Source organism: Anticarsia gemmatalis, chromosome Z, assembly GCF_050436995.1.
Source record: "Anticarsia gemmatalis isolate Benzon Research Colony breed Stoneville strain chromosome Z, ilAntGemm2 primary, whole genome shotgun sequence".
NCBI lineage: Eukaryota > Metazoa > Arthropoda > Insecta > Lepidoptera > Erebidae > Anticarsia > Anticarsia gemmatalis.
In genome coordinates this window covers 9,612,529-9,636,442 of record NC_134776.1, presented here as the reverse complement: position 1 = coordinate 9,636,442, position 23,914 = coordinate 9,612,529, and the positions used below count along the sequence as shown (strand labels likewise).

General features: G+C 34.8%; 1 long non-coding RNA gene across 1 annotated transcript; it reads left to right on the top strand.

Annotated features, from left to right (window-relative positions):
* Positions 1–9,183: 9,183 nt before the first annotated feature.
* Positions 9,184–10,380, top strand: LOC142986392 (uncharacterized). Its single transcript, XR_012960361.1, has 2 exons — positions 9,184–9,340; positions 9,879–10,380. It is a non-coding gene; the product is annotated as an uncharacterized LOC142986392 (long non-coding RNA).
* Positions 10,381–23,914: the final 13,534 nt, after the last annotated feature.

Sequence of the window (23,914 nt, the reverse complement as noted above, 5' to 3'; positions counted from 1 at the left end):
AAATACAATTTGAGTTAAAATTATATATTTTTTTCGATAGATGCAACACTCTTACTTTTGTAAGATTCGCAAATTAAAAGAAAAGAATATAATAATAAAGTTTTGAAGAGATATTAATAGAACCTATTTTTCTCCTATTTAAAATTAGGCAATTTAATGCAATCAAGTCTCTTTTTTTTCATATACAAATACAAACGGTAATACTTAATGCCTTATTAACATAACGGAATCGTTATGTTAATATAGCATTTTTTTTATTACATAAGACTTACTAGATAGTCAATATATTTAATCACTGAGTCCTAAAAGGCGTTTAAACCACTTCAGGATTTAGAGGTTAGCTTGTTCTTCGTTTATAGATAAACAGAAGTTGGTTTAATTGTCCTCTTAAGATTTTTTTTTGTATTCTTCAAGTAAACCCCTCCCACTCTCTTTTTCAATGACTTTCTCGTTACCTCGTAGCTGATGGTCATTTGTTATCTTGATTTTGACTCTATCAATATTTCTTATAAATTTGTCTCGTTGTATGGACGTAGTTGAAATTAGACCATTTGATTTGATCTTCATACGCAAACTTCAAACATAGCTGACCCGCGCAACTTCGCTTGCGTCACATAAGAGAGTCATAATTATCCCCGTTTTTGTAACATTTTTCACTGGTACTCTGCTCCTATTGGCTGTAGCGTGATGATATATAGCCCAGCCTTCCTCGATAGATGGGCTATCTAACACTGAAAGATTTTTTCAAATCGGACCAGTAGTTCCTGAGATTAGCGCGTTCAAACAAACAAACAAACAAACTCTTCAGCTTTATAATATTAATAATAAAGTATAGATAGATAATAATAATTGAGTGATAAATGTAAACAATATAATCAAACTGTCAATATACTGTTACTATACTGGTCAAAACAAAATAAGGGCCACTTAATTTTTTTAGTGCTTTCATTTTTTTATGAAATGTATGTGATTTAAAATTACAAAAGTGTGGTATTGTTTTTTGTATTATTTTTTTTTTGTTTTGTGTGTGGCCTCCTCTATTGGGAACACAATCCTGAAGTTAGGAAGGCACGCTTTCTATCAAATGTCTCATCTTCAGGAATTTGCTCCCAGCTGGATTTCGACACCTGTACCTCAATATTCTGTACACTCGATACTAACGTTACGCTATCGAGTACCATACATTACTATCGAGCTACTCGTTAGAAAACCGGCAGCAATCCGGCAGAGAATCGCGAACTATCGAGTATCGAAAACTTGACATTAGAGGCGTAAATTGACGTAAAAAAATAAGTAAAAAGCTGCGTTCAAAAACGTACTTGCTTACATATTATTTTTTATTAATTGTAATTAAAATATTAGTGTAGCTATCTACGTAGGTGAAAAATCTAATCATATTACGGATTTCTTTCAAAAATTACATTGTTTTCATAATGTAATAAGTACATACAAGTCTAATAAAAGTTGTTGAACGAATATTTTTTTGTTAAATATTGGTTATCACATTTTCACCACTAACACAGTATTGTTTTTATTTAATATTATTATACTTTAAATAATTTTAAAATTCTAATAATTTAACAATGTAGTATAATATGTAAATTCTTGAACGTTACGTTATTCGTCGCCGTTAGCCGTCCGTCAACAGCATTAGTTAGCGCCACTCACTCAAATCACTCAATCCTTCATTCAATTTACGCGGGGTTTTGAATGTTTTGCCTTGACACGAGTCGACTATAAAAATACAAAAACCGCGTGTTAGCTAGTCACAGTTATTGAACATAATGAAGACTTCGCACGAACAATTCGCGGCTATGGTGGAGTTTATGGAAATGTGAGTACATGGGTGAAGATATCGCCAAACAATTTGAGCACAAGTAGGTAGGTGTTTTAGAAAGCAAGAAACGATCGGGCGGTCCACGGCCCTCGCCTTTCCACGATGCAATTCTTTCCAAGCAGCGACCTAAGAATCGTTCATGTGATATAATTAAATTGTTCAAGTTGTTTGGTGGCAAATATAGCCCTGCGTAACAGGCTTTTAGCTCATTCAAGGCGTTGAACAGAAAGTGCGGTAAAGTGGACGGTTCAATCGCAAGGGTTGCGAAGGAGGTATTAAACTACTTATCTTCAAAACTTAATGAATAAATAAATGTAGGTGTGTGTACGGGTGTACTACATCACAGGAGTGTAATACATTGGATTCCAACCATTACATTGCGTTTCGTCCTCCTACTTGACTCAAAGTTTTCTATTATATTCTATAAATTTCTACTGTAGACATGGAGATCTGTCAAAACCAATTTTGTTTATTATACAGTGTGAAAAAAATAACGTGCCTCATGAACTAGTAATTAAAATCACTATCTATTTTGAAACTGAATTGTATTATGTCCTACATACAGGTGTATGACATAATATTTGGTGTATTACCTGGAGAAGAAAAGTTTTCAAAGGTATTTTATTTCGAAAACCAAAAGCATGTTGCCTTTTGTATAAGTAGTTCCCCTTAGTGGCACATCATTCTTTTCTACCATGTACATTATGAGATTTCTTATTTGGTGTCCTAAATATTACCATAACATAATATACCTAGATGCTGATTGGCTAGCCGCTAGATGGTAAGTAATGTGAGTTATATTATTTCTTAACTCATGATTTTTGTTATTAGACCCAAGAAGAAAGAACCATGTCCCCTATCCTGTGCCAATCCCTTCCAAACCGCAAATCCCAAGCTACTACAGGAGCAGAAACCCATAATTATTATCTAATCGGTGTGTATGAGACTACACTACAAAATATTGAATTTATCATGAGCTAGTGGCAAGGCTTAGTGCCTTACATATACTAAATCATGGGAACATTTTCACAGGCTTATAATATGGCATTTTTTCTATAATACTAAAATAATACAATCAATAAATAAATAAATTTTATAATTGTAACTTTGCTGTTGTGAAACATTTATAATTATTATTATATTACTCGGGGAATTATAAAAATAAAATGTTAACCCTCTTATTCATAAACACACTATAGACCTATTTAAGTTAAAAAGTTACTATAACATGTTTCCTCTTTTTCATTTCGCTAAGGAGTAAAAAAAACTACCTACTAACACTAGCCTTTCATAACTTCATATATTTTTATGAAAAACAGGGTATCTAATAGTATGATAATTATAGGTCAATAATAATATGATAAACAAATTAGATCAGCAGTAACTAAACTCATTAATTAGATATATGTGTTTGTGTTAATGTTATTGTCTAGTAGTTATGGTCTTATTAATAAATTATTACTATTTATTATTTAGTTAAATACTTTGTAAATAGTTTTACAAAGAACAATCACTAACTGTGAAAGCTATTTCCAGATCCATTCATTGCTGAAGACCCCTGCCCTTCTGTGCCACAAACGCAGAATACAGACCAGACCCAAAATACCCTCCATACCCTTCAAACCCCCCGTACCACCCATACACTCCATACCCACAATACCCAGCAATCATGGCGACCACCGGTAGCTAAAAAAATGAAGAAGGATGATGTTGCGTCCATGTTCCTGGAATGTGAGAAGAGAGCGAGAGAGTATACTAGGAGCCAGGCTGTGGTAGCTGATCAGCTTGAACGGGAGAGGCTAAGATTGCGTGAGGAAGAAATAAAGTCGCGAGATTTTGAAATTCGTGAAAGGGTAAGACAGAGAGATATGGAACTTCAGTTACAAACCCAGTGGTTGGAAGTGGCGAAAGAGGCAGTAAGTGCGTTACGGAGGGTTGTAGATAAAAATGAATGCTCGAAATGAAAGATGAGGCGTGTTAAGAAACTGACTGAAAGAGTTATTCATGGTTAATATTTTCGTATGTGTTATGATAGATTTTAGTGTGTGTATGTATTGTTGTTACGACAATGTTGTGTTTGTTTGAGTGAAAGGTGTGATTGATTGTTTATATATTTTACCATTTTGTGTTTAAAAATAAAATTATTTGGCTTAAAGATATATACGACGTTTTATTATACCCAAAAAACTTGTTAATTTGTGGAGGATAACAGGTAACATAATGTGTAAAACATAACTTTATGGGAGTCATAATTTTAAATGTAGGTAAGGTAGGTTATTTGCCTGTAAAAGGAAGTACGTAGGTACTTATATTAATATACCTATTTCATCAAAATCTTTTCGTGCTTTAATACCAATAAAGTCTTTTTTTTAAATATTATCCAAGTCAGCCTTACCTAAGTTGCCAAACTGCTTTTATTTTAATTAATATCGTCTAGGGCCGGCTTGGCTATTGGTAAGTAGGTATTTTAAAAAGTTCAATAATTAATAAAACAAAGAATGTGCTTAATGAAACATTTAATTAGGTATAAATAAGGTACACTATAATAGACCATTAAGAAAAAATTATATTAGGTAGGCCTATGAATTTAATGTAATTTATTCAAAATTATTAATTAGTAATTTTAGGACATAGAAGCATGAAAAACTTATCCACTTGTCTTAGATATAGGAACTTAACTGCTAAGTGAAATAAAATATCTAGTCAATGAACATAAAATTAGTTTAGTGTAAAATATATTGTAAAAAAATAAAGTAATGAAAATAAAGCTTATTGTAAAAAATTGCAATAAGCTGTAAGAATAGTTAAATTAAAGTAAATTATGTACTATCATGGATGGTACTAAGTGCCTCCACTAAACGACGACGCATTTGTCTGCCGCGGAATAGTTCTTCCCCAGAATCCATATCAGAAGTGTTGAAATCGCTATTGGCATTTGGTTCAGTACGTTCGGAAGGCGAATTAAAGTAAATATCAAAATTATAGAGCACGCAACATGCTAGAATAATTTTGGCACACTTTTCTGGAGCGTGATGTAGCGTTCTATCTTTGTGAAGACATCTCCATTTATTTTTTAGCCTCCCGAACGTATTCTCTATTGTGACCCGCGCCTTGCCATGCACAGCTGTATACAGAGATTCTAGGGTTCCGTCATCAGCGTCCAGAATGGGTGTCATCATCCTAGGTCTTTGGGGATACCCTGAGTCACCTGCGAAGTCAATCATATGATTATAGGCATATCGAGTTATGGGTAATTTTTTTTAATATTTTTTATCAACACAACCGTAGGTGTTCTTTTATTTAAGAAACAATATCCAGTGCTAACTGTTTATTAAATCAATCTATGCATTAACTATTGCGCTTACTCTATTAAGGTTAATGATTTTAAATAGTAGGTAAATATAATTACAGCTTACCTAGTAACCAAACATTTTCCTTTTGTTCGTGCAACGTTTTCATAAAAAAATTCTCCTTACAAAATTCCGAAACAAAAGCGTCATGCGTGGCACCACCATACTTCGCGGAAACGCTTAGTATTCGACACTCGCTATCACATATCTGTAAATTTTGGACAATATTAACAACCTGCTTATTAATTATCAAACTGAAGTTTATCTACCAGTGTTCGAAAACTTACCATCTGCACGTTAAGTGAATAATAATGTTTTCTGTTATAAAACAAGTGCTCGCGTTCCTTACTGGGTGTAAAAATGCGGAAATGGGACCCATCAACTCATCCGATATCCCCGGGTATGCCGAATTTTGAATAAAACCTTTAAATTAAAACCAAGTGGTTACATAACTTTGCTTATATTTGAAATAACAATATTGGTAAATAGCTATAGATTTTACAATGGATGCACAAGTGGTAAGCAGATAGGTACTTACTGAGTTTTTATAATATTTCGTTCTTCTAAGCTATTGGGCCACGCAATGTAATTGTTCATTATTGATTCTGTCAATAATGCATCAGTGACCTCGTGAATAAATCTGCTAATAGAACTTTGGGAATATTGTTTCGCCATACCGACTAATCTCTGGTACGAGCCAGTCGCGAAAAAAGATAATGCGCATAAAATGTTTAGTTTGTTCGAAAAGACCGCGAAATGGGGCGAATTAATAATTAAACGTCAAACGCAAGGTTATAGATGAGTTCGTTCATAAATTTTCCTATACGATATTATATATAAAAAAATAATATGCTTCTGGCATCTCAGTGCAGAAATAAATTGTCAGTAAAGTAAATAAATAGGTAAATCAGAAATTATGTGAGGTACTGTACTGTAACCGTAAACTAAAAACCAAATTCGTAAATTTGCATATTGAATAAAATATAAGTATTTTTATTAATTTATTTCTAGTAGCAATTTCCGAACGGTTCCTCTTTTCCGCTGAACTTAGTTCACAAGATTGACGCTAGGGGCGCTGATCAATTTTTCATACAAAATTTTTCGATAGCTACTCGTTACTCGATACTCGATAGTTGTGCAGAATAGCGGTACTGAATCAGTTGTCTTTCATTATGAACTGGTCGATCGGTATCTAGAACGTTTCGTTTGAGTAGATGCCACATGTTTTCAATCGGATTGAGGTCTGGACTGTTCACGGGCCACGGTTACATCCAGATGTCAGCGTTTTCTATCGTCGTCGTCGTCTTCTTCTTCTTCGTGGTTCTTGTTGTATGTGCGCGTGCATTTGTCGTGCATTAACTGAAACCTTGCACAAATTCTCTGTGCCAATGGGACCACATGGGTTATGACAACCTTCTCAATGTATCGCCGAGCAGTGCCTTGATTGAGAATTACAAGCTCAGTTCTACAGAATATGCTGATACCTCCCAACACTTCTTGGTGTGGGGAGGTATCAGCATATCCATTCATCATTGGGCCCCCGAATATGTCACTTTCATAGATGAAGGGGTCCGAAAATCGCTCACCTTCTCGTCTCGCACACCAATCCGACGATCATCACTAAAAAAATTCACTTTACTCACATTAGTTAACAGCACTGTACCCCAATCACTCATGTTCCAGGTAAGATGTTCCTTGGAAATGTTCGCGGGTTGCACGGTGAGCACTAGTTAGTGGAATGTGCACTATACGAGTACGTGTCCTGGAGAACTGCTGGTCTTCATGCAACCGGTTTCTAATCATATGGATACTAACACGGTTATCTGTGGCTTGGCGCAAGCAATTTTGTAAGGCGCGACCGGTGATAAAACGCACCCTTCGCGCAGTCAAACGGACATAGCGGTCTTCTTGTGCAGTGGTAGCCCTGGTTCTGCCTGATCCTCATCTTCTGGATACTGTTCCTGTCTCTTGAAATCAATTCCAGGCATTCTGGATCGCCCGTCGGGAATAGCCAAGCTGCTGACCTACAGAATGCTATGAATGTCCTTCTTGAATTGATGTTACAGCCCTAGTTACGGTTGTCAAGTCTATGTGGCGTAGAGTTGGAAATAGTTCATTTAACACGTAAGTTTTTCACCTAAGCTAAGACTGAGCTTGATAATTAGATAAAATAAGGGCAAAATCAGGTGGTTTCAAAAAATTACAAAATCTACCCACTAAAGCAGTTTTTTTTAAATGGTGCACTCCATAAACATGTGTCTACACATGAGATTAATGTCTCAAAAGCATCAACCACTTAATTATGCATTTAAAACAATGATGACCCAAATACTTAAAATTTTTTAATGGCCTTTATTTTATTTTGATTAGTATATTTTAGCTACTACTAGCTGACCCGCGCAACTTCGCTTGTGTCACCTAAGATAAATTTTCCCCGTTTTTGTAACATTTTTTGTTGCTACACAGCTCCTAATGACCGTAGCGTGATGTTATATAGCCTAAAGCCTTCCTCGATAAATGTGCTATCTTACACTGAAATAATTTTTCAAATCGGACCAGTAGTTCCTGAGATTAGCGCGTTCAAACAAACAAACAAACTCTTCAGCTTTATAATATTAGTATAGATTTTATACTGCTAAGAAGTTATATATAAATTGTAATTGTGATATTTAATAAAGGCCTGAAAATTAAATAGGCATCATACATTTTCTTCACTCACTGTTGTAATCTCGGCGCCGATATACTAGGTGGGAGTACTTCTCCAACCGTTTGACTGAAGAGACTCATGACTCATGAGTTTACGAAATAAAGACTATCCATTTTTAAGTAATGCTTAGATAGCATTAGTTAAAAATGGATAGTCTTTATTAGTAATCATATCTTAAGGTGCAATTGAACTTGATGTCTTTCACCGCATAGACTTCTGTAATGTTTCTGTTTTTACAACATTTATTTTCGCTAGTTTTTGAGATTAGCACGTTTAAACAAACAAACTCTAGCATTTACGTTGACAGGATTCGGCGTAATACCTACTAATTATAAAAATAAAATTTTATTTTTAGCAAGGGTATAAATAAAATACATTTTTTTAAATTATAAGCATACGTTATTTCTGAATGCTCCTCTAATCTTGCCGTAGTGACTACAATTTTTTCGGTTTTGATGGCAAATCAAAAAATTTCCTAATATCTCGAACCATAACGTTAATCGGATATATATTCGGATACAAATTAAGAAATTTGTTGAATAAATTTCTAAATTTCAATATTATCGCATGATCTTCATATAGGCGTCTCCTGAAAATGTCTTCCTGTAACTAAATAGAAAAAATAAGGGTTCTTAGATATTTGCAGGACGATTAATGATGTCCTAAACCCCTACCGAGAACTATGTTTTTTAAATTAAGTTAATGAGTTCTTTCCAATTTGAAATTTATTTTGTCCGATCCAGGCATATACAAACTGTATGATAGGTAAATATAAATGTAGGGCTAATATTGTCAACAATCTGCGCCGCCTGAACTAATGAACAAACTTTTTTAAAGGGTACTGCAGTATATTTGTAATAAATCTAAGTAGGTAAAAATAATGCCTCTGTCAAGAATCTGCATGAGAGTCATATTGACGTGCAATTGTTGAATACTTACGCCGTTAATGAGAAAAATAAATGTGCTAAATAAACACAATGTTCGAAATAAATCCATGATTTAAAATAACGGAGTTATCAAATCTTGCTTAACAATGAAACTGCCATCATAATTCGTGTAGACGAAAAATGTGTCTAAGAGAAGGAATTAAATAAATTTAGTGTGTTTTAGTGAACACTTTGCCTTACTGCAACCATGTTATCTAAAAAGTCAGCATGTTAGTATACTTATTTAAAAATAGGCCAAATGGCTTTTCCTCAAGAATCTAATTTAAAAACAATAAAGTATTTATATTAACTTGCGGTTTAGCAATAGTCGTAAAGTTCGCCGTATAATAATAATAAACAAACTTGTATTTCAGTGTTATCACGAAGGTATTATAATTTATATCTAGAACCACAACTCACAACGTACTTAGCGCTATCAGCCTCAAGCAGAATGATGCTATTCAAACAACCATTGTATTTATTCGCTTTCATCTTCTTTTTCGTATATTTTGTTAATGCCGTAAGTATATGGTTATTATTATTAATATAAATACTATATATAATAATTTTCACTGTTATTATTTATCTTATTCAAAACACATGAATTGAATAGCGTCACGAGCTTAATTTTATAGTGTGCTATGAAATGTAAACGATAGAAATTGGTCAGTGATCTTGTCGACCTTTTTCAGATTGACAACACACCGGCCTGGAGTTAAGAAAATATATAATTTGTATCCATTTAATACGAATAATATATTTTCTTAACGAATTTACAAGATAAATAAGTCACGATAAGCATTTCTATTATTCAGGCACCTTGCCGAAAAGCCATCCAGCCGGTCAGCCAGCATAACAAATTTCTGGTAGTTTATACCCAAACTTTTTAAATAGGCAAAGTTATTTGATAAGGAATTATAATAGAGAGTGGTAGATACAGTAACGACGATGCAGTATATCAGTTAAATTAACATCAAAATCAAATAAACTGACAAATCTACTAGCTCAAGGATACTTAATCCTTGAGCTAGTAAGTCCCAACGAGATATTTTTTCCAGTGCACAGTTTGCGCCGCCCGTCAATCCAAAGAAGATCCCAGAGACAAGATGATAAAATATCTCATGCCTAAAAGAAAATTCATGTATCGATTGAATAGCAGCAAAAACTCACCGTATTAAATACGTGTATCTGTCCAATGCCAAAATATTGTATTGCATCCCTGTACTTCTAACAATACTTCTACTAAATCGTATTTATATATTCTGTCTGTTCGACATACCTAATATCAGTATTACATCTGACAGGCACAGCGCATATCTCATGAAAAAAATAATATTTTGATCAAGTCGGCTACAGTGAAGAAAACGACAACATTGGCTCCACAAATTTCAAAGATTTTATCTCATTTAAAAAACAAAAACAGTACGCTTTTGAGAAATAAGAAAAACTACGATAATCTCTTGATGAAATTGAAAAAAGATTTCCATACTACAAGAGTAACTGTGATTGTTCCAACGTGCAGCAAATGTAAAGGTCGTTAATATATTTATTTTTCCGGAATTTTGTTTCAATTTGTTTGTACCTTAGATATTCTTTCCTTTCACGAAATAAAACATTGCACATTAATCGGGATTGTCTACAACAATCTATTTTCTTAAACTTTATGCTCACGTAATAATATTTATTTCCATAGCATGCTTTCAACCTAATTTACAGATAACGAATATAAATAGTCTAATAATGATGAATTCATAAGAGGACAATAAAATAAATTGGCCAGGCGTGTGGTCAACCAGCAAACTCTCGCAATATAAGGAATCCTTAACTAAAATTTTCATGTGATGGACATTGGTGCAGACGTATACAAGGTTTCAAATATATATAAATCGCTGTAAAAATATACATTAACAATTGCTAGAGAGGGTACTAAAAATATCTGCAAAGTTACAATTCAGTACAATTTCCTGAATGTTCGTATGTCGTGATATAATTAACTTCGCCATATTGTTGAAATTACATTTTGGTGTCAACAACAACCGCGACCAGACACTTCACACTGCACTGCCACAAATTCTTTCCAGGATTTGTTACGTTGTGTCAAGGCAAGTTCATAGTGATTTAATAGTTTGTTAAAATTGGTTAACAGTTAGTTTTATGCACTACATTTTGATGCAAAACTCTTGTTTCAACTGTTAGAATTTAACGGACTAGCAAACTAAAACTCTAATGTCATCTATATAGATAGAATGACATTAAAGTTTACTATAGAGTCAGCTCATAAAAACTCTGAAAATGTTTAGGTATTTCCACATCTTCTGGACTGGATATATATATATAAACAGTCTGTGATAATGCCAACAATTTTTCTATAATTCTCATTGTACTTTAAAGATCTTTTTTTATCAGAGCCGTGAAAAGCACTTTTTAGCAATCTTTTATTTTGATTTGTGCTTTTACTTTTTTAATGTTACTAAAAATTGGAAAATGGTTGTTCAAGATGGAATTCGAGGGTTAATTCTTCAGTGCCTGCCTTCTACTCCATTCGTAGTGCGGTTCTTTTCACCATGACAGCTAAAAATATCTTTGGTAATTGTTTGTATCCACTGGGTATTAAAATAGTCTAAAGTTTCTGTAAAACTTCCGTCTCTGTTGCGATTTCATATATAGCAAGATATGCTTTTGGATTTAGATAGGGTGGTTACAGAAGCAAACTTGTGCACAACTGTGTGATTTTGCGACCTAAGTGAGTTTCGTTGAAATTAAGTTTCTTAGTTATTCTAAACAGCATTTAAAAAATGGTAATAAAAGGCTTTTACTTTTATTTCCGCCAGCTGCCTCGTTTGTTTGGGAAATACCTATTGTTTTTTTGCAGGTATTCGGTGATTTAAGCCAATCTCCCGGACTTTTCTTCGTATATTGCTTTGTGAAACTCTGAATTCCGAAATGTGTTAACAAAACGACGGGATCGAGCTCGCGCAACTATGCTGCTATCTACTTCCGTGCTCGTTATCCGAGGTCTTCCAGCACATCGGTCAATATAGTACAAATATACATTAAGTTATGGTGTTCTCTAGCTTCCCATCTAGGCTCCTTGTAGTGAGCTTCCCTGTGACTAGCAAGAGTGAGTCATAAAATAAATATTTACATGAATTTGAAGTTGTGATATTAGTGCTTGACAGTCTCCAGGAATCAGTGAGGAAAGAAGTTGTGGTGATGAGTGGTGGAATTTTAATCAGTTCTCCAAGGCTGGAATAACTTTCACCTGTAGCTAAGAAACGCAACGTTATCTACTGCCCAGCTCTCTTTAGCGGGTATAGCCTTTGTCTAACCAGTATTGTTTTTGCTAATGTTAAGTTGTACACTTCAGTATTCACTAGCAAAAATTCAAAATCTTCATATGTCATTCTCAAAAATTCAAAGAACATGCTGTCGCGCAAACCCTTACATCCCACGTCATCTTTTTTCCTAAATGTTTCAGTCATATTTCGAAAATTTGCCTCAATTGCCTTTTGGAATTCTCAGTACATAATCTTCTAGCAATAACCGGCCCCGGTAATTTAGGAACCTATTAAGGTGACCCCGGAAAAATCTCTTAAATTTGCATTATTTTTTAAAAGTTATTATATGATGCCGAGAACTCGCCAGGGGCCACCTTTGTATAAAAAATTCAAATAAAGTAAAAATAACACCTATATGATATAATACTAATACCTAAGAGATTTTGCATTATTAACTCTGTTTTGACACACATGCGGGGTATGTAGTTATCTACTCATATTTATTTAATTACTAAATCACTGTGTATGTACATGATACAAAACATAAATACATAAAATTATTGCATATTAAATTAGTGAACGTAACGTAAACTTGCAGTAATCGAAGTTAATATTATATTTCAAAATGACCACATTTTTACGATCTCTGATTGGTTTAGTTAATCAAATTGGCTGCATTTTATATAATTGTATTTACCAAATGTAATTTGCAAGTTCGTTTAAGTTCACCAGTTCGTGACTTGGCCCTGGACGCCGAAAGGTCGTTTGCTCGTCCTCATGTTCAGTATCCGTACTTACCAACATCACTCGGAGTTCGGCATCAGCAGCTTCATACAACACAAGATTTTGTCTTTTGACTGTGCAGTTAATGTTTGACCATTCAGGTCTGGGAATGGAATTTTCGTCTATTATCAATCTTTCGGCACCTTCTTTTGGCCATTTTAATAAACCACCATTTTCCCACAAAGATGGTACAATGCATAGCCGCAGTTTCCCTCTTTCGATCTTTTTTACAATTTTAAATATATATATTACAATACCGAAAATATCAATAAGAATCAAAATAGGGTTTAGTGTCTTAATCATGGGAAAACCTAAATATTTTCTAATTTCGGTTCAGTTTTCTAAATACACCAACTGCAACAATAACTTTGTAATCCTATATAAATGTATAAAATTACAAGGTTACATTTGCAGTTAATGAATCATTATTATTGTGGAAAATAATAAATAATAAGTGTAGATAGGTACATACTATATGAGGCATAACGGGAGCGGGTATAGGGTGGGTAAGGGTGTTTAGCCCATGAAACTGAACAACATTCCTATAGGAAAATATGTTGAATTATTGAAAAAAAACGTCTTTCCGTCCAAGTTAGACTAATGTTTGCTCTACAAAAAGAAGTGAGAAGCCATCAAAAACATTCTGTAAATACCTCAAGTTTCGCAGCTCAGTCTCTCTGCCGTAAAAATTGTGAGATCTATATGATACCAAGTCGATTATCTATTAATCGACTTGAATCTGTTGAGTCTCTACTTAAAGAAGTCCTTTAAGTAGAGACTTAAGGCAGAAGGGATCCTTTAAAAGGACCTTCTGCCTTAAGTTATTACATAAGTTACTATCATGCGAATATTAAAAAAATACGTTTAAAACAAATAGATCGACTTGGTCATATATGTATATTCGAAAGCGATAATTTGTTAATTCGTAGAATAATTTGAACTTACTGTATTCTTTTCTGAAATAATCAATATTTTCTATTCTCCTTGTTTTCTTCCTTTTCTCCCTTTTTTTTTCAGAATTGCCGCTGCCATTACACAAATCCTAGCATACAATTCTGAACTAGATAACAATGATAATTCAAATGATTGTTAGATGTGCATAATAAATAAGAAAACGTGTACTTTCAGATCCGTTTCGTAGAGAAATGATTTGCCTGAATGTCTTTCAACCACTTCACTAGTAGTATTGTAGCGCGACCATAACCTAGATATCACGTTTTGTCTTGTTCCAATCTCCTCAGCAATACTCCGTCGAGTAACTCCAGCTTGGAGCGTGCCTACTGGCCTTAGGATTTCTTCTCTCATCAAATGGCGAACATAATTCCCAGTTGTTACCGCGGGAGACGGTGCTAGAGGGCACAACTGGCAATATACTCAATTTTTGACAAGTCTGGACAGTTCATAGGTACTTCTTAATCTGTTGTATTCACAAAATGAGGATTCCTGCGCTTAACACTTCCAAAGTCGACATTAATGAGATGTAAACCGCCCAGACTTGTAACTGTCGACAGTGCCACGTCAGCTTGACCACTCTGCAGAACTTATATCCATCAGCGCATTACTTAGACTTAGGCCCTGACTTTTGTCTGACTGGAAATTGTTCCCGATTAACATGAGCTCTATTAAGAATTTCAAATTTAATTTTGAGCGGACCAAGCCCTTGACCATTAAGTTCATTATTAATAATATTATATTCTCTTAATTATTTTTGAATTTTTAGGATCAGCCTTTACTTTTTGCACTATATCGATAGACTCATTAACTAAACCGAGACGTCACGTCAATGTTTCGCCTTAACATGAATTTAGGGTTTATTTTTATAATAATGTTCACTTCCGGACCTGCAGTCATAGAAGCATCTTTTTCATATTTTTTTATACATTCACGAGCTCTTTTTGTTAGGTTTTGTATGGAAAGACTTTCTTTTTTTATAATTCAATATATTTTCCTATGGGAAATTATGTTCAGTTACATGGGCTTGTAATTCAACCATTCTGAATTTGAAGCTTTTAACATAATTTTAACTTTAATAAAGTATTATACTTAACTAAACTATGACTAATTAACAAAAAAGAAAATATTTACAATCCATACTAATATTATAAATGCGAAAGTAACTCTGTCTGTCTGTCTGTCTGTCTGTCTGTCTGCTACTCAATCACGCCTAAACTACTGAACCAATTTGCATGAAATTTGGTATGGAGATATTTTGATACCCGAGAAAGGACATAGGCTTCTTTTTACCCCGGGAAAATGACGCATTTTCCGGAAAAATTGAAGTGGCAAACGAAGTCGCGAATATTCAATATTATAATGACACTGAATTAACAAAATTTCGTTGTCATGGGAACTGTTTTAATGGCGGATATGCCTTAGCGCGATTTCGTTATATAAATAATTTTGAGAATATATTTCGTGAAAAAAAAGCATATTTACGCTACGACCAATAGGAGCAGAGTAATAGTAAAAAGTGTTACAAAAACGTGGAAAATTCTGACCCATTCTCTCTTATGTGTCGCAAGCGAAGTTGCGCGGGTCAGCTAGTAAGTATATACAATGTATACAAAAATTAATGCGTCACGCGTCGTAGAATTTCTCCTCATCATCGTCAACCGGTAACGTACCCAGAATGCTGGCAGTATTGCCACGTTGGATAGCATTGCTTATCCTTTCGTCCAAGTAAAGGCCAGCATTCTGGTCACTTGTAGCGTCGACAAGACGCTTCGCAATTTCTCGTTAGAGACTATGGGCACGCGGGCCCCACGGTCCCAAGGTCTCAACCCCTAACGGCAAAAATACATAACTACCAATAATATTACTATATTTGCGCCGTTTAAGGATTTCGGCTGATGCGGCAGCCAGTAATACCCACCGTGCCCGGAATATGGGAAGGCGCACAGGACGCAACTTGTGTCGACACCTAAGGGCCTCAAACTAAGGCAGCAACGACATACCGTCCGGCCTCTTACCATCGTCGCGTGCCAGCCTATTGGGTTCTAGTATGGCTGGTACACCCCGAATTATGTCGTTCAGGTGGGCGTGACGCGGGAAACGGCCCGCACTCTTATTACAAGACAGACCATAGTGCTCGAGTGAGCTCGCCGACAGCTTCCCTGCAGTGACAACGATGCGGAGAAACACACAAGGCTCCTAAACGAAGACATGTGGCAATGCGGAACGTGGTATCATCAAGCATGTCACAAACGTTAAATGAAGGGAGAGCCGAAAGCCAAAACCCTCGATTCCCATTCTCCCACAGCCAGAAAGCGTTTTAATTAAACTTCTGAGCGGCGCGTCCCACTGTCTCTAGGAGAACAAGTTTCGAGGCAAATCTGTCTTTGGAGCGGCCATTTTCCAGACACTTCAGAATTAACCAGTGTAGGAGCTAAGATTTTCCTGTTCAATTCTTTCGTGCCATGGACACGTTATAGTGCGGTTAATAAGTTCCACTTTAGCTTTCTGTATTAAGTTATTGCGTGAAATGTTAAACTTATCTCTTTTTCTTATATTGAGGTCATTTTTTACCTGAGTATACCTACTCAGGTAAAAAATGAACTACGAACTTTCTGATATTGTTCATCATTACATGATATTTAATATCTGGTGTAAATTGTTTTTTTTTCCTACCAACTACGCTATTCGTCGTAGAATGCCACGATTCTAAATAATTGGTGGTGCGATGACGTTCCCCAAATACGCACATATTTTCAATCATACCTACATATCCAATTCCTTAACATGTAGTTTGTGAGACTTTCGTATTTTCTTGTATACCGGTGCACTCCATCTCTTTCATTATATATTCCCAAGCCTCTAACTAAAATCAAAATGGGACACTATTACTAAGCCTCCGCTGTCTGTCTGTCAGTCTTCAGGCTGTATCTCAAAAACCGTGATAATCGCTTGAACCAATTTATTATAATCACTTTCCGTTTGTCATTTGTTTGATAGAAGTTATTTGTATTTGTGCTTTTTTATTGTACCTATTTCGTTTCTAAAAATTCACCACAAGGCATAAGGTTTTTCTATCGACTGTATAATTCATTAAAATGGAAATTACAAGTCTTTTTTCAACGATGTCGTTGGTAATCTCTCTCAATGGAAGTATATAATGAAAATTGAAAATAATGGGATATAATTTAGAAAAAACGGTTATCTACTATTTTCATTTTGTATTTCGATGACAACGTGCTTGACTGTACAGACTTCGATAGTTGACGAGTCATAGAAAACGACCAATTAACGAAAGTGACGTATTAGTGAAATTTACAAATTAAAGATTTTTAGGGGATTTACGACAAGGGAAAAGCCTTTTACCCGCACGCTCTTTCACGCGCGATTGTTGTTTCACGCGCAAAAGAGCGTGTGTGTAAATACTCCTAATGACTGTTTCGCAAAAGACAAGTTTTAAGAAAAATATACCTAATATTATATTTTACTAAGCATATATTTTGTACTTAACCTTCTCTCTCAATTTTTTTTAACTAAAGCTACATTTTTACAATATATCACATAGTAAGTAATCATCAAAATTACTCGTTCATTGACGACGATACGACATGTATATACATTTTAGTCTTACTGTTTTTTTTAATTAGCCTTCATACGCGCCAAAGGAGCGAAGACCACTTGCTTGAATTTCCAGTCCCCTCGGTCTATAGTTGCGTCCGGCAATCCATCCAGGAACGCATCCAGATCATCCCGCCATCTCGGCTTAGGCCTTCCTCGTCGTCGTCATTCGCCAACCATCTAGTGGCATCCACTTCATGGCAATGTTAGCCCATCTTTCCCATTCCCATTTTATAGTGGCGGTATTTTCGCCCAATACTTATTATGATATAAACTTTCAACAATCAGTCTTGAAATTATAATAATATGCTTGCTTACAATATTCAGTACTAAATTAAGATCAATCAGTTTACTCATATAATATGTATAATTAGGTACTGTTACTTTCTTATGAAATATTTATTTTTCATAGATACATATAAAAATAACAAAACTATTGAAAATAAACTTACAACTAAAAATAAATACCATACAAATATTTGAAAGAATAATCAATATAAAAAACATAAAAAATACCTCATTAAAAATATTTAATCATTATGCATTATTGAGTGAATGTTGTCAAAATGATCCACAGTATAAGAGTATAAACTAGCAATATAATATTTATTTTTATTTGGTCCGTTACAATTATTATCTGAATAAAATATTACATTTATGGTTTTCAAATGTTGGGTATAAAGATCTACCTAAATCTATGGAAACCTTTATATAAACCAATAAAACTCCTTACAGATAGTGTTTACTTCTTTTGGCTCATAGTGTAATCATGGTTGACAGTCTTGACATAATATAAATTAGAATATTTACGTTTTATAAAAATTCAAAAAATGATAAATGCATAAAAATGGGTTCTAACGAATTCAGGCCTTATTTTATATTGATAAGAAAGGAAGAAGAAAAAGGTGATAAGTTTGCTAAGATTAACATGGAATTGAAACATCGAGCTATTCCTGGACCACAGAACCCGTTCACGAAGAAAGCAGCTTTCACTCAGACTTACCCGACGAAGTTGATACCCGCAGCTCCAAGGAAAGCCTGCTGTTTCTATTGTTCATGAACCGGTTACTTCATGAAATTATGCAAAATCCTTCGTCGGCGCATGTCACGAAACCGAGACCTCTTGTAATTCTGCTCTGGCTTTTCTGGGCCCAAAGCCTTGGTAATGTGCTGGGAACATCTGTTCAATTCGTAAGTTGCCACAAATTATCTACCAGTTTCTATTTATTCTTTTTACAAAGTTATTGGCACTTATCGCATATTTTATAACAGACCTAGTGTACATAACGGCAGTAAGTTTTGCCCCGGATCATTTAACAATAAACATCATATATTAAAAGGCTTGGTTTTATTTATTACACGGGTAACCGGAAATTTTGAGATCATGCAAATTGTTCAAAAGTAAGTAGTCAATATCAAACGAAGTTTTTATAAATCAGCAAATATTTTAATCATTTTCCAGTCAGCGTCACGGCTGAGTGAGTGTAAGAATTAGTGTCTGATAACCTAACCCATGATTACAAGGCCAGGTAGTGAAGGTAGGCTAGCTAGGAAGTAGATATTAGGAAGGAATTTACTTGCCATAATGTATTTATTAGGCGAATAGGAATAATTCGTATGTGTAATGATTTTCCGAGGTAATAGAGGAGAAAAAATCCGTCAGTCAGATTGAAATATAATAGGCTCGTATTGTTTTCTCCATTCAAGTTACAGAATTGGGGATAATGAGAACGTGTGAGCCCATTTAAAAAAAACAACTCAGTTGCATCAACCTCTCTCCTCATTTTCCTAAAAATCTTGTGGACCATCGTCAGTGTCTCGTTTACATGTCTCAATTAAGCGTATGGCTCTTGAAAGATCTGACTTCTCTCAGCGACGTCTTCAATGTGGACAATATGTGGTGTTGGATGGATACAGATGACGATGGAAATTCCAAGGACATTGTTGAGTCAAATGTGTTCATTAAATTGTGGACAGCGGAGAACGCTTTCTCTTTGTCAGCTTGCTCTTTCTTTTCTTTCCCCTTGAAACTAATGTTTGATCTTTTACAGTATCTAAATACACAATTTGGTGTTCCAACAGCATCAATTGTCGGGCACCATCAATCCACTCTAATCTACAGTATCTAATTGCTTTCATTTTTGGCTATGGGACCAGGGCTAATTTGAATTATTTTCCATGCTTGGAATATATGTCCTATTTTAGTTATAATGCCAAATATAGCACCTTGTCTAGAAGAAGGTCTCACATGCACAGAGATTCTTGATGAGTTTTCGGAAAAGAAGTAATGCATCAAGAAAAAGACTGAAGGTGACAAACACTCGTTTCACTTTGTGGCATCCTCTGTGCCTTGTGATACGTGTGTTGCAAGTTACGTATCTGAGGAAGTTATCTCCATATTCGAATTAATTTTAGCCTTTTTCTCCTCTTCTCCTATAGATATGGTAAAGCCTGGTAAATCCTTTGAGAGTTCCAAATGGAAGGCTTCTATGATGTGCAGAAAGGGCCTCAATAACATTATTGCTGAGGCAATAGCTCTCCTAACCTTTCAATCCCTATCAAATCTACCTTTCAAATATACAACACCGTGGCATCATGCTTATTTGAAACTCAATGTATCGACATAATTATTTGATTACAAAAAGAAAAAGTACTTGGCTTTTTTTTTAGAATCTACAAGAGGGAAAAAAATAAAAATGTTCATTATCCTATTAGGCCCAGCGCAGACAGACCGGAATAACCCTCGCCACCCAGTCCACCATCGTTGACGAATTTTCGCGACAAAAGGCCTGTTTAATGTAGAATGGTAACCTAGAACGCTTTCCTCGCGCAGGCTCGAGCAGTCGCGAGCATGCTCGAGCATCCGCGAGCCGTAAAGAAAATGCTCGAGACCGCGCGAGGATTATTCCGGTCTGTCTGCGCTAGGCCTAAAAGGCCAGTTTTCGTGAAAATTCGTCAACGACGGTGGACTGGGCCATGATTATAATTGCTCTTTTGACTGAAGAAGAATAAAAATGACGTTCTCTCTCTTTAAACTCAGTAACAACATTGAAATTTTTCGTACGATGCCGGCGGCGACGCGATGCCGCGCGGGGACACCCGCGCATCCTCGAGGACGCGCGAGCATTTTTTGTCAAGTTCAAGCAATTATTTATGCACTTTATTTTAATTAATTTAAAGTTGGTTTTTAAGTGCGTTAAAAAAATCCTCTCCGCTGCGCTCCTCTTGGTCTGCGCTGACCCTAATTTGTTTTCACGTAGCGACATCTAGGATGCAAGCGTCGAACTAATGCGACTGATCACACACGGTGAGTTGAAGTTGTCATGTATTTCTGTTGACTTTTAATAGATGTCGGTAAGTGATACTTTCTCTCTTTTATTTTTTTATTTAAATGGGTTTAATCGCTTAGCGATTATATCGCCCAATAATGTTTAAGAAAGAAATGTAACAAAACAACAAAAAATAATAATTATTCTAGTACATAAGAAATAAGTGCATGAATACATGTATAATAAGTAAATACAGTATACAGTCTTAGGTTTCAAACTCTGACAATTCCATTGGATAACATTGACGTTAATAATAGAATTACTATTGTCCATAATTATTTGAAAAAACGTTCATTAACGTTGTCATTAAAAAACTAACCGATCCACTACTAATTTTGCTCATCAGCCATTCAAAAATGTTTTTAAACAACTGACCTATCTTCTCTTCAAATGATTGATTACTTACAAATATATTTTCCAGTTTGATCAAAAGTTGAACAATCGAGTCTTCTTTAAGTGATACTTTCAAATACTTAGTTTAATGACATAAACCTTAAATAATAAAGCAACTCTCAAAAAATGGTATTCAATGATTCCTCGCTAATAACTATGTCTGCTCTATTCTTTAATTTATTTCATAACTAGTGGAACCGCACGGTTTCGCTCGTGTATAAACAAAATAGAAAACAAAAAAGTTGCCTTTAATCACGTATTCTTACCCGCTGGGGGATGTTTTTCTAAACACATATTTATTTATTTTAAGTAAAAGCTTATTGCTCGTGGCTTTGCACTCGTTTATTTTTGTGTTAAATCAATTCCGCTTTCCCTATATTGTGAGGATTTTCTGCTATCTTTGGATTTAGATTTTCTAAAACCTTATACTTACTTTTGTTTTTTTTTTTTTGCATTGTACTGTACTTTAACCATAAATATACCTACTACAAAATCTATCTCTCTCTCTCTCGTGAATTATTATTGCTGCGCAAATCGCGTATTGTCCTATTCAGTGCTTCCACTAACGTCTTGTTTGAGCATCGTCCCTGAGTATTAATGAGCATATTTTACATTTTCCTGTATGTTTCTGCTTAGAAACTCTACAGACGTAGTTATTATAAATCCGTGGCGATTTTCAGCCGAGGAGTGTGCGGTTCGGCCTCCTGCCAAAAGCGTAGCGGCAATGCCAGGTGACGCGACAGCCAATGCAATTTTCCAATAGACCTCACTGTTAAAATCAAATTGATTCAAAATGTTCTTCCTGTACCTCGTGGAATCAAGGAAAAAGATTCTAGGTTCATTGTTATCAATTGTCAATTTTCAGTTTCATTGGTAATGTAGTGAATACTTTTTTGCTGATATTTGTATTGATTGTTACCGTAAAAGCTCTCGTAATCTTGCTATAATTTTTGAGTAAGTAGTTTACTCATAAATTATAGCGACATACTTACTTTATGCCCATAAAAGGGTAATAGATTCTGCATACCATCCGAAACACTGTTTGATGTGATTACTTTCATATATACGCCATTTTCGCTGCACAATATTCCTTCATGAGCTGTGGTAAGATTTTTTCTTCAACATCCAGTCCACATTTACGCCCACCGTTGTTACAGCTGATGCAAAATGTACATTTGATGAAATAAACTATTGGTCGCTATGCCTACAATAAATTATCAGTGCTAATTTTATCTACGTCTTGCACTTGTCAAAATCTATCTAGATCTGGGTTTCGAAGTATCTGCAAGTTAAACTATCGCTGTGATAAGATCTGCGACATATTTATCTGTTTGTGCAAGGACGAATTCTTTGATTTCATTTTGGGAATCTTCCATATATTAAAGTTATAGCTAACCCAAATGGAAAATGAAGTTGCTTACTTTTTCTACAGTACAGATTCTGTTAATCGTACAGTTCGATGCGTAGTTTGTGTGTTTATACTCTTACACATACATAAGTACACGTATGCAGATAAAAGACGACGTGACAAAATTATCGAAATATCGCCTAAGCTTGCTCTAAGACGATTATAGTTTAGCGGAAAACTCTAACCTTTCCGACAAAGTGAGAACGGGAAAATCTTGGGTTTTATAGAATACTGCAATATTATTAAGATTTTCCTGATTATCGATACCGACGGTTTAACGTGAGCAGCTGAATAGATCCTAACAAAACGTCAGAATACTTTCGCATTTTACTACTTCTGTCATAAGTCGCGGACAACAGGGATAATTCCATTCCTAAAACAATTTTAATCGAGAGTCCGTCTAAAAAGATCTCTGAGAAATTATTCTGAACACGAACCAATTTGAATTACAATTCTTAACATGAGTTTGTTCAGATATTATTATCACCATTAAATGATGAATGAAAAATGTATAATTATTTCTGAGACACATATTATCTAGCAAATACACAATCAGAGAGAAATCCATTAACTAAGAATTTTTATTGTTATTAGATTAACAAATTGAAAATTTATAAAACCTCCGACAAAAACTTAACTTCCCGCTAAAAACCTAACTAAGCTATATTTATTAGAATTATTTATAAGTACATTCATAGGTAGTTTTAGATTAAGTTTCTTTGATTATTTTTAAAGGGAAATCAAGTTTTTGTCAGGGGGGTTTTCATTTATTTAAAAAAAAAACTAAATTGAAATAGCTGCATCCGTTCAGGAGTTATGTTGCCACAGACAGACAGACACGTCAAACTTAACACTCTTCTTTTCGTCCGGGGTTAAACAGGAATAACTGGAAAAAAAGGTTTGTAAAGGCAAAATTTGCCTTTACAAACCTTTTTTTCCAGTTTCGCTTCCAGCATCCAGTGTTTCCTTCATTAATTATGAATTTCAGTAATGTCAATTAAGTAAAACCTGCGGTGCAGAATTCTACTCAATCCTAGCCGGTTTTGGCTTAAAGTCCGCCATACGATATATCTTTTGCTCCGGGGGGGACACAACCAGCAGGTATTAAAATATTTACATCCAGGTTTGAAGCTCTGCTTTTGTTCAATGGTACCTACAAATGCACATTTCTGGAAATCGAACTCAAGACAACCCGTGGTAAGCAGCCACAAGTGCGCTCCGCTCTTATATGGCTAGACGTTAACTCTCGAATGTAATAGAACAGTTAATAAATCAAACATTCGCTATAGAGTAAAACTGATAAATAATATCTGAAATATTGAATACTTACCTAA